This window comes from Acomys minous (genome assembly GCF_964271855.1).
Source record: "Acomys minous genome assembly, chromosome: 3".
In the NCBI taxonomy this organism is placed as follows: Eukaryota; Metazoa; Chordata; class Mammalia; order Rodentia; family Muridae; genus Acomys; species Acomys minous.
The window spans coordinates 37,486,456-37,500,054 of NC_140485.1; positions in this window are offsets into that span (position 1 = coordinate 37,486,456).

Below are 13,599 nucleotides of genomic sequence, written 5' to 3' on the forward strand. Positions count from 1 at the left end.
CCATTCCAGCCTGTGTGTGTCTAGAAGTCTGATTCTACAAACAACTACTTATTGGAGATAGAGGCAAAAGATCTACATCCTATAACTTTTAAATACAAGCTATTATGGAAAGTAGTCAAAAACAAAAAGGAGAAAATTTACATTATTTATGATGTTCAATGGCCAAACATATTCTCTTAAACAGAAGAAACTCTTTTTTAACATATATTTTATTAATTTATTCATATTACATCTCAATGGTTATCCCATCCCTTGTATCCTCCCATTCTTCCCTCCCTCCCACTTTCCCCTTACTCCCCTGCCCTATGACTGTGACTGAGGGGGACCTCCTCCCCCCGTATATGTTCATAGGGTATCAAGTCTCTTCTTAATTTTGTTTTTGGATAACTGAGTTAGTCTTTGATTATTAGCTCATGGCAGAAGGCATTTTCATTTTGTAATTCTCTTCAGGGACCTGTTTTAGGTGTGAGAATGTTCCAAAGCCAGTCACAAGAAGTATAAAGACTTCCCACCTCTCATTAACCCCCTTGTGCGTCAGTTATTTACATTTCTCCCATAGCTGTGTATAATTGATGGAAGTGCTGTAAATGGGACATTGAATCTTTACCTTAACCTACACTGTTAATTATTTTTATCATGAGGCAGGCATTCCTTGTCTTGTTTCCTTTAATATATTCAGCTTTGCAGATATCGTATATTTACAAACTGAAGGACTATGATAATCCTGTGCGAGTAAGTCTCCCAACACTGCTTTTTTTCTTATATTGTGCACTTGATTTTGTTATCCATGACATTCTAAAGCAATTATTTTACTACTTGAATCTTTTCAATCTGGACTTCATATATCTTCTGAAGTTAACTGCTAGAAGTAGAGGGAGTAGATTTATCAGCTAGCATGCTTTTTTATCTCGTAGATTTTTTTAAAGTAAAAGTTAAACATCATTAGGAAACATGGAAATGATAAAATTTGACTAATTCAGCATTTTTATTCCTGAAGCAGAACATGAAAATACAAACACAACTGTGTTTGTCTGTGGTGATCTATAGTCGAGACGCTTTACGTTACTACTATAATTATTTCCATGTCATGAGCAGTGAACATGGTAAATGTGCGTGCTGTGCTTGAACCATTGGCCATTTCCCTTTGTCTCTCTATATTAGTCTGTTACAATGGCTCATAAGTGTGTGGCTGAGCGGAAGAGTCATGCAGCTGTCACATTAAGTCATTCCATCAAGGAGAAACACTTTAAAAAATGGAAAGTCCTACAATGGTGAAAATAAAAGCCGACTTAATGCTGAAATAGAGACTGCTATAGCAGGATGGATAGACTCAAACTAGCCACAGCATTTCCTTACTTTTAATCTACAGTAATTTCTGCTCCCCGTAGTTCTGTGAGGTCTGGGAGAGGTACAGAAGATAAAGAAAGGGTCATTTCATAATGTTTAAGAAGGAAGGCCATTTCAACAGTATAAAAGATCATGATTAAACTAGCAAATGTCAATGTAGAAGTTGTGATAGATTATCCAGATCTATCCAGATTAAGGAATGAAGGTGGAGCCACTAGGTAACAGATTTTTCAATGCAGATAAGTAACTTACTATTACATTAAGAAATTATCCATGCTTTTAGTAGTCAGAGAATAAAGTTCAATGCTGGACATCAAAGGACAAGATACCTCTTAAGGGCTAGGGTAACTGATGACTTTAAGTGGAAATCAATGCCCATTTACCATCCTGAAAATCTCTAGGGCTCCAAGTATGCCCTAAGTGAAATGGTAATTCTTTGATGACTACACATCCATTTTGTAACACAATTCACTGAATAATTTAAGTCAACTGCTCAACAAAGGATAATTTTCAAAATATTATTTATTCAAAATGTACCTTGTCACCTAATATGGTGACAGTGATAAATACAATTGTTTTTCTTGCCTGATGATATTACAATTACTCTTCATCTGGAAAAATCATGAGAAACAAGCCAGTAAGTAACACTCTTTCATGATTGCTGCTTCCAAGTTGCTCCCTGTTTTGAGCTCCTCTCTTGCCTTTCCTCAGCTGACTATAATTCAGCATATGTAAGCTGAATAATCCTGTCCCTCCCCAAGTTGCTCTTTGTCATGGTATTTCAGCACAGCAACAGTAACCTGAACTATGATAATCAATGAGATATTTTTCAATCCAAGTACATACATTTAGAAGCTACTGTACAAGTCATAGACCATAGTATGATAAGAACATAACTTTAATAGATATATACTGAGACCCTTTTACTACTCTGCTTTCTTGCAGTGGTCTGGTACTACAGCACTATTATGTCCAAGGCACCCCTTTATTTTGTTTTATTTTGATTTTGACTTATGGTATTCTCAGCGGAAAATCAGAGACTTGTTTGACTTTCAGAGATTGAACTATTTCGTTTAATATTAACATTATTATGTGTTAATATTCAATCTACCAGACTTGTAAACACCTTGTAAGAGACAGTGGATTCTTGTTCAAAACACAACCATTACATCCATGAGGTCCAAGGTTAAGTACTACAAGTTTATAGCTGAAAAATCAAGGGGCACTGATACTTTTAATTAAAATTTACCCCAGAAGAACTATTATCCATGTGATTCCCATTGGTTGCAAAGTGGTTGTCAAGGCTCTAAATAATGCTTCAGTAAAAAGAGTGTATTGCATTTAGAATATAAATGTTTATTAGCTATGATATCAATCTATCAGTCTGTTATGATCTGCTATTTTTTCTGCATTGTTACCAATTTTTACTTTGAGTAGCATTTAATGTCCTCATAATCTTTTCCTATTCTCTGTTAAAAATCATTCCATTCAAGGTTCATCCAGTTTGTAATACACAGAATCACATTAACAACTTTTCAAGAAAAACAAAAGAACTCTTAAATTCAGTAGTATAATTTTAGGTCAAAAATTCATATAGGAAGTGGTAATAGGGTGAAGTGTGCCATTTTGACATAAAGAAAATCCAGTATCTTCTCACTGAGCTCCAGGTGTCACAAATGTTTGCATTTGTGACAACAGATATCGATTAAACATTTTAAGAAAGCAGATTTCAGAGTCAACACATTAAGAACAACAGAGAACAGTATTTGATACTAAAACGGGCTAATGACAAAAGAATCATAGAGTTAACAAGTAGGATGTTTAGAACGTATATCCAGTTGAAACAGCCATTGATTAGGAAGAGCAAGGGCCTTTGCTCCTCAACTGCAGGAGCCTTACCAATCCCTCAACTAATGAGCAGCAAAAGGTGAAACAAGCAGCATGGCCTATTGAGGATCTGATTTGCTTAACTGAAGATAAAGAGAAATTCTTGGTTGGCTTGGGCTTATAGACATGAAAATTGGATTTAAAAAATTAAGCCCCATATACAGGGGGAGGGGTAATTCCCCTCAGGAACAGTCATAGGGGAGGGGAATAAGGGGAAAATGGGAGGGAGGGAAGAATGGGAGGATACAAGGGATGGGATAACCATTGAGATGTAACAAGAATAAATTAATAAAGGAAAAAAAATAAAAAAAATAAAATTAAGCCCCAAGAGGGAAAGAGTCAACTGTTGCTGACAGTTACATTTATTTTACTTTTCTCTTTATATAACTATAAAAATATGTAAAATAACTGACCTTATTTACAAATAAAGGTATATTTTATTATAAGACTCTATCTAAACCTTTATGCCCAGCAATGTTTGCTCTATTAAATCAAGTACAAAAATATTTGGAATGTATATAATTATTATATGTTCTCTTCACAGAGGGTATAATATGTAGTAACTTTTTATCTTTTCAGTAGCTTTAATATAAAATTTGCTTTATCAGATATGAGTCTACATATTCCTACTTGGTTTTGATACCTTTGCCTATAATATCTTGTTCCATCCTTTCAGTTTCCAGCTGTCATTCAGGTTTCTAGTGAGATGACAACACCCAGATTCTCACTGTATGCCTCACCGTATGGAACAACCAAACTTTGTTCTTACAGCTAACATTTTCAGGTCAGCACTCCTTCCTGGTTGACGGGAACTCCCAGACACCGGGAAATGCAGGGGACTTTGAGTCCTAGAAACAGACTGAGATAGAAGCCTCTCCAAATGGCTTTCTGCCAATATACTGCAACCAAAAGCTTAAAAAAACAAAAAACAAAAAACAAAACAACAACAACAACAACAACAACAAAAAAACAAGACATATTCAAAGGCCCAGAACGTCCTGAAGACTTCAGGATCCTTGTTTGGTTAGACTGTAATCTAGTCAGTATTAAAGGCACGTTAATTATATTACTTGTATTTCTAGCTCTTTCTGTTTCTCAGTTCCTGCTATCTTTTATGTTGCCAGCTACCACATGTCCTGTGCTGAGGAGGTATTGTAACCCTGGTTTATTCTCTAAAATATGGACAGTTGGATGGGAATATGAAGAAGAAATGAAGAAGGGTTATTGCAAGCAGAGACGGAATGGAACTTATTATTCATTGTGAAAACTGTGCATGCTGACGGTGAAGAGTCACCCTGCACAGCACTGCCTTCAGCAAACAGCTTGTGAAATCACCCTTTCCACCCAGTGGAAAGGCAGTCACTGCCTTGGGCTAAATTGTAGGCTAGTGGTGAGGTTATTTGTTTCTAATCAAAGAAATTTATAGGATGTCCTCACATTCTAGCACCTAATCCCTGGTTAAGTTTGCATGAGGGAAATAGTCATGAAAGGAGCAGCTCATTCTCCAACGTCCTGCAGAAGATGCCTGCCCTGCTATGGTCAGCATTCTCATACAGGAGGAAAAGCATCCAACAGTGCTATTAGTCTAAGTGTTGATGGTTGTATTTCAGTCTATAAGGTAGAGTTCTTGGTTTGCTCATTTCCTGTCAGTAAATAATGGAAATGTCCCACATGCCTGATTGGTGAAAGTCAATATCAAAATGACATGAAAATAAAAATCAAGAGAAAGTAGGCCTACTTATATTAGGAAAGCAACAGAAACAACTACTTTTGCTTTTGTTCGTGAGTTAAATTTGACTTCCCATGTAATTTACGTGTAAGAATCAGCCCACAGACTAGAGATGATCATAATGAGTGAGTTAACCCAGAAGAAGAAAGACTCACATGGTATATACTCACTTATAATTGGGCACTAGCCCAAAAGGCATGTCCCACGAAAGTCTTCACTTACCAGGAGATTGGGATAGATGTGAGGACATCCTACTAAGACTCTAGGTAAGAGAAATATAGGAGATGGGGAAATAGAAGGACCCAGAGGGTCCTAGAAACCTACAAGAAGAGCATCATAATGGGTGGATCGAGGCCCAGGGGTGTCTGTTCAAACTATTGCACTAACCAAGGACAATACAATAGTAAACATCAAACCCCTACTCTGATCTACCCAATGGACAGGACATTCTCCACAGTTATGTGGAGAGCAGGGACTGGCTTTGGCATGAATTCTGGCACTCCATATTTGACTACCTCCCCTTGGTGGGGAGGTCTGGTGGCACTCAAAGAAAGAATTAGCAGGATACCAAATGAGACTTGATAGTCTGTGACCATATAGTCGGGGAGGAGTTCCCCTTGGTCATAGACCTAGGGGAGAGGAATAGGGTGAAAGCGGGAGAGAGGGAGGAATGGGAGGATACAAGTTATGGGACAATAATTGAGTTGCAATCTGACTAAATTAATAAAATTTTAAAATAATAGAAAAAAAAGAAAGAAAAGAATCAGCCCACAATGTTTCTTAGGAAGTCACTCTGTGTACTGTTCAGTCATGTTTATACCTTGAACAGAAACCATATTTGCCAATGAAAGGCCTCTGATTATAAGGAATCAACTAACTTTGAAAATATGACGTGATGTTCTTTATGGGATAGATTAAAATTCAATAGGTGGTCTTGTAAAGAAGAGATAAACGTCAAGTTTTCTGAAAATAGGATATAGTAGTCAAGTCATGTCTTTTATTTACTTGTAATTTGGGGGTTTTGTTTTGCCAAATCTACGTTATAAGTTATAGTCTGCTTTATGGACTTAAGGAGAGTTATGACAGTTCAAAACCCATTGTTTTCATCTGTAAAATTGTGATAGCCACATGAAAGTTAGTTGCAAGTGCTAAGCGATAGACAGATAGACACACGCACACACACACACACACACACACACAGAGAGAGAGAGAGAGAGAGAGAGAGAGAGAGAGAGAGAGAGAGAGAGAAAGAGAGAGATATGCTTTTATAGTGGCTAGTACAAAGAGTTAGAACATAGGATTTAGCAATGAATAACAGTATGAGAAATAACAAAAGAATATGAAGTATATAAATATTCCAGACCAAAAAAAATTATCCCACTAAAACTTCTAAATATTTTCTAGGAAATTTGTCTATAGCCAAGCCATTTTTCCTTCCAGTTAGAAGTTTAATTTTGGACTTTGGCTTTTGTTAATTATTGTTTTATCCTGTGATAGATGTTACTGCTTATCCGTACCAAAGTGCACTGGACAAGAGCATGAGATATAAATAACTTCCTTTGTGTGTTTAGGAAAGATGAAGGTCTTTCCATAGAATCATGGAGTGTAGTTAAGAAATTGGAATTATTTAGTTGTTAGAGGGGAATCAAAGACTTTCTCAAGGAGTCTTAAGACATGAAGCATCATGAATGCAAGTTGATTTCCCACTGCTTACCCACAAGCAACTGAACATTCATTGAGGGGCTACACTAAGTAATGTTGTTCCCACAACAAAATAATTTACAATCTTTCAAAAGATGGTAAACAAGCCACTATCTGGGCAACACATTACAGTCATCAATGCAGCTGTTGGTAGCTCCTACCCCTTAGCTATTATGATCAAGAGTACAAAAAGCATGGGTGTGAAATATCTCTATGACACTTAGAGCTCATATGGATATATAGTCAGAGCTAAGATTGTTGGCTCACATGACCACCCAATTTTTAATCTTTGAGAAACTTTGATACTGTTTTATGTAGCAGTTGTACATAATTATAAATAACAGGGTTCCGGGTTTTCTGTCTTCAACCACACTTGTTACTTGTTTTTCAAAATTCACAAGAGATGTGATACATCCTTATGGCTTACTTGCATTTCTCGAGTGATTAGTGATATTGAACCCTCCTTCATATGCTTGTGGTTTTCTCTGTCTCCACTCTGGAGCAATAACTGCTTAAGCCCCTTGTCTGTCTGCCATAATATTATTGATTTTTGTGTTTATAGCAAAGTGGAAGGAGTTCTTTAAATCTCAATACTAGCCCTTTATTTGACATGTGCTTTGCACACATTTTCTGTTATTCTTTATTTTGCTTTTCTGCACTTTTTTAATTGTATCATTTGATGAATGGAAGTTCTTAAGTCTGATTTTTCCATTTGTATTTTCTTCCTTTGTTTTCTGGCTTTGATGTCAAATCTAGGAAATCATTATTGACCACAACATCCCTCAGTTTTCTCTTATATTTTTCTTCTAGCATTCTTATCATTTTATATAACTTATTTGTTATCTAAACAAATCCTACAACTTATCTGTTGTTAATCCACTTTTGAGTCTACTTTTATGTGTGACGGTTTCTATTTCACTCCTTTGCATCTGAGTATATGTTTGACTTTTTTGCTTGTTTTGGGTTTGGTTTTGTTTTCTTTCTTAAACCATTTGTAGAACTAACTTGCCCTTTTCTTTCTCAGTGATCTGGACAGCTGTCTCAGTGTTTGTTCACTGAGCTCTCTACACTAATTGGTTTGTATGCTTGTTCCGGCTGTACACTATCTTAATTACTGTAAGTGTGCAACGTGCTCCCACATCTTGAAGTATAAGTTGTAATTGGGGCTGGAGAAATGGCTCAGTGGTTAAGAGCACTGACTGCTCTTCCAGAGGTCCTGAGTTCAATTCCCAGCAACCACATGGTGGCTCACAACCATCTATAATGTGGTCTGATGCCTTCTTCGGCAGATAAAGCACTGATATACAATAAATAAAATAAATAAATCTTTTTTTAAAAAGTTGTAATCTTTCTTTTTGAAAGAAAAACTGTTTTTCCTACTCCATAAAGTACAAAAGTTGTGGGCATAGCTCAGCCAGTAAGTTGCTGGCCCTGTAAGCATTAAGACCTGAGATATGTCACTAGATACCATATAAGTAAGCCTTGTACAGTGGTGTACACTTGGAATCCCAGCCTGGGAGAGGCAGAAGCAGGTGGATCCCTGACACGCAATGGCCAGCCACCCTATCCAAATTGACTTGTGTCTGTTCTTGCATAGGAATATGTTCACATTTTAGATATGTAAGCCCATGTTCTTACATGGCAAACATATCTGTAAATTCCTCTTAGAATTTACAAACAAATACAAAATATATTAATCATCTTCTGTAATTTAGGTGTGCCTAGTAACTATACTATATAATAAATAACATTGAAAATCTGGGTATATGCTTATTTCAGAATCACTATTTTTATGAGTGAATTCGTTTAAAGATCATCCAAAGCAGAAAGCAGATATGGGATTGGGAGCACTTGTTTATCTTCCATAAATTAGCTAGTATCTTAACACCTTCTAACAAATAAAAATAATGAAATAATGATGCCTGCATTCATATGTCATGACTGATTTGATAATTAAAAGAGAAAATAAATTTGAAAAGAGAAATTTTATTTTATATGTATTTTAAATTAGTGAATGAGCATGTCTTTCGTATAGATATTATTATACATACATATTTTTACATGCATGCATGCTAAATATCTTTATCGTTTCTGTGCTCACAGTTACTGACAGTGAACTTTGTGAAAAATGGAAACTAGTGTAAGTAATGATCAATGGCTGCCTCAGAAAAACTAAGTTAGTGCTTATTGGATCTTCATGAAAGTGGGATTATTTTGTTTTGCTTAAAGAAAATATAAAGATAATCTAGCTGTGACTTTCATCTCTAACTTCCTCTCTCTTCAATGTAGCTCTTTAGTATGTGTTCTTTTCATGATGTCATTTGCTATCTTGTAATACAGTCATGGAAGCTATTTCCAGACAATTCGAGTATTGGCTCATACTTTCAAATCTTCTGATTTGTGAGTTAGAACTTTCAGAATCCGGTATTATATCAATGATGTGCTAACAATGGTCCTCATCAGAGTTGTTTGTCTATATATAAAAAGTTGGCAAAAAAAAACCATGACACTCATTTACAATTGGTTCCAGCTGTGATGGTTTGCAAAGCCTAACACTCTTTTTCTCACTTTACAAAACTGTTTGCCAAGCCATCACCCATGTAGTAGAAAAAGTAAGGTATATGTTGTTGAAAATATTTATTTAGAGAGCAGGGGAAATAGCTCTGCAGCTATGAACACTTTCTGCTCTTGCTGAGGACTCAGGTTCAGCTCCTAGCACCTATACTTGGCTGTTCACTATGACCTGTACTTCTACCTTTGGGGCATCTGATGACATCACAGGCTTCTTAGACACCTGAACATACATTGCATAAATACATACAAACATAAGCACATTAAGTAGTATTTGTAGAAAATGTATTTATACGATATACTCTAATCTGCAGTATGAAGAGGAGTATGTGTGCTGTTTTCTAACAAGTCCAATAAAACTTTTTCACTGCATTGCTATTTTAGATGGCAGAACTGTGAGACTGGGTGAAAAACACAATTGCCTTCATCTCCACTTCTGTGAACATGAACTGTTCATTAGCAAACTGTCAAAATCTGTTATAGTTTAATTCTCTAGCTTTCTAGAATCTACTAAAATCACAAGAAACATTCTGCTTTCCTTTAAATTTCTACTTAAGTCAAATATTGGCAAGATATATATGTATTATGCATCAACATCACATATTTACTTATGAGATGATTAACTCTGATCCTGGTGCATAATTTAACACACATATAACAACAAGCCTGTATTTTTCTGTAGCCTAAGGAAGATTAAGAGCATTTTCATCATCAAAGAAGCATTAAGAGAGCAAAATCTTGATTTCACACTGCAAAAAGACATTATTTGTTAGCTGCCTATTCATCCAATGTTATCACTTGATGAGAGGATATTAGCTTGGGTATAGAGAAAAGCACATTTAAATTTTACAATAACTTGATATGTGAATAACACATCTTCATCGTCATTTAAAAGAAGCTTCTGATCAGAAACAAAGGCTATAACAGAATCAAAGAGTACCCATGATGAGCATTAGCTAGCTCTTCCAGAGCCAGACTTTAACTGCATTTGCTATTGAGGAAAGTGATTGCTTTAAACATTTATCTAGACCTAGAAAGATACCCAGAAATACAAATACCACAATTTGTGTGCTTAACTTGGAGTACATGAGGAAATAATGAGACTTGAATGGGCCCATCCGTTTGGCGGATACCTGAAGAGGTGGAGATAGTAGAACTCATGGAGTATGGAGGGGGAAATGGGGAGGAAGATGAGAAGGTAAGAAAGAGGAGTGGATGGGAGAGGGATAACTCAATACAGCGTGTTTAGAAAACCCATATGGAAACTTACTACTTTATAAACTCACTAAATCTTATAATAGAGAGGAGTATAAATGAAGTTACCCAACACAGAAGAATAATGCTCTAAGAAGCCACAAGTTATTAAACAAAACTCTCAATGCTAAGTGTAGGACACTTTCCTTTGAGTCGTTGGTTGAGGGTCTCAGAGAACTCCCAACCCCACCCCACCCCGAAATACAAGCTATTGCCATTGCTATTGATTGCCTACAAGAACTTATGGTAAGATCTTTTTGCTGAAGGCAGCACACATTTGGCCAAAGTACATGTAGAAATAAAGCTGGTTCTGACCTGGAAGTTTCCTTCTTGCCAACCAGCTATGTGCCAGTCGGTGCTCTGCAGCCTTCTAGGAGAAAAAAGCCATCAACAGTTTTACCTAACTGTGAGCTATGCAAGCCAAAATTCTGATTGGCATGGCAAGATACTCCTATCATTATGATAGTGATATGAATGTGATGGGGGTGACCAGCTTCTTTCTAATCAGATATAAGCCCTGCTTCACAGGAGCAAATTTATACTTGGTATTATAAACTCAGATAGAAAGTCATGGCTATGAAGTATTAGTTTCTTTCTGTGACTATACAATACTCTAGTTAAAAGCAACATGTGTAATTCAGCTTATAAATCTAAGTCAGTGTCCATCCTGAGGGAAATCAAGGCAGACACTCAAGTCAGAACTTGAAGCCGAACTCATGGAGGAATACTGTTTGGTGGCTCACTCCCCAGCTCAGGCTTAGCTATTGTTCATATACAACCCAGGACCAACTTCACAGATATGGTAGTATCTACAATGGACTAAGCCATTCTATATCAGCTAATAATAATCAAGACAACCCTTAAGACATGTGCACACGCCAATCTGACGCAGGCAATTCTTCAGTCAAGGCTTCCATTTCAGATGACTCTAGACAATTTTGTGTTGGAAATAAAAGCTAATTAGGGAGCCATAAGGCCAAGGGGAGAGCCTCCTGCCCTTATTTTGTTAAATGGACATAGTATCACACTGCATTTTGAGTGTTTATCTTTATAGCTATAGATTAATGAAGCTCTCAGCCTTGCTCAGAGAAGCTTCTTTTTTTCCAGTGAGCAAAGGTTAATACAGACACTCATTTTTGGTCAAAGTACAAAGAATAAATGACTGTCGAGTACTCAGGCTTAGATGGACATTGACATAATATACCCTCACCTAAAGTTTAGAGAATATCATGGAAGAGGTAGTGAAAAGACTGTAAAGGCCAGAGATTGGAGAAGAGTGTTATGTTACTGTGTCATCTGGTGATGACATGGTCATTTCACTTAGGAACACACTGCAACTGCAGAAGATCAAGTCACTCAATATGTTAGCCTTGGTGGGATGGAGCACAAAGACCACATCCCTACCAGGGAATCTAGTAGTAGTAGGTAACTACTGGAAGAGTGAGAGGAGAGAGATTTCCTTTAGTGGATATGACCCTGCAGAGATTTCCTGTGATTCAAAGCATGGCCCTCACATCAGGCAACACTAATTGCAATCAGTGGTTATGAAAAAAAAACCTTTTTGAAGACATATAATTTGGAGGAGGACATGTTGGAAAATAATCTCAAAAGAGTTGAAGAGGGAGTGGATATGTCCTAATTGTATACAGCTATAAAATTCTCAAAGAATAAACAAAATATACCTAAAATGTCTCCACATAACACTCTTCCCGCTTGCTCAAATCTTCAGTGGTCTTTACAATACACTTAACTTTCCTATATTTGCTTAATCTCCTCCATTTTTCTGTATTTCTTCTTCTTCCTCTTCTCTAGTTCTATTTTATGACCTTCACGGAGTAGGACAAAGTTTTGAGAATTCATCACAGAACTAAGAAAAATATATGGCAAGAGGGCAGAGTGTTTTTGCATCCCATGAAAAGATAAATCCACACCAGAACATGACAGTGTAAATTCTGTTGTATCTGAGAAGTGATTTAGGATTCCAGAAAGTGTGCAATTGAAATCCAGTGCAATTTGCCTGTCCCTAGAAAGATCCAAGTGTTCTCATGCCATTTCATTTACAATAGACCTTTGAGTCTTTGGCTACCCTAACCAGATCAAGCATTAGGACAAAGGTGAAGGAGACTCACCTTGAGTTCGAATGTTCCCAACTTAATTGCATCCCTGAAGGCAATCAAAGAGAAACTCATCTTTACTCTCATGAGATGAGAAGGCAATAAAAGTGACTTGAACAGTAGAGTATCCCTGAGATAGCCTGTCAGAGTTATAAGTCTCAACGGATCATGTAATAAAGTTCAAGCTACGGGTTATCACTTAATATTTGAGTATAAGTCGGGGGGGGCGTGAAAGAGATCTATAAATTATATCTTTTAATTCTCTTAAACATGCTTTAAGTAATGTTAGGATAACTGTTGTGTTCTGGTGAAACAAGAGTTTTACAGAGTATACCAAATGTCTGGTTCTGTAAGTCTGGCTTAAGGAAAATGATACATCATATTTTCCTGGCCAAATCCTTTGACAGGGTAAACATGTGATATTATATGGTCACCAAGAAATCAGTAGAAGGCAGTGGATCAACTGGATGGCAGCATTTTTGTCTTAAAATATTGTTAATTTTTACTGGCAAATTTCAACTTTACCAACCATTTAATTCCTGGCACTCAGAAGAAGGATAGCAGGCTATCAAGAAGAGACTTGATACCTTATGAGCACATAAAGGGGGTGGGGGAAGGTCCTCCTTAGTCACAGTCATAGGGGAGGGAAGTAAGGGGAAAATGGGAGGTAGGGAGGAATGGGAGGATACAAGGGATGGGATAACAATTGAGATGTAATATGAATAAATTAATAAAATATATTTTTAAAAATTTATAAAATAAATGAAAACAAAACAAAAAAGAGAGAGAGAGAGAGGAGAGGGGAGAGAGAAGAGAGAGAGAGAGAGAGAGAGAGAGAGAGAGAGAGAGAGAGAGAGAGAGAGAGAAAATGGGCCGGGCTGTAAACCTGAAGGTTCACTCCCTAGAAGCTAGTTTCTAACAACACTAGCCTCTTAAAGTTTCAATATATTCCTTTACTAAGAGTCCTATTAACTAAAGACCAAATATGTAAACACA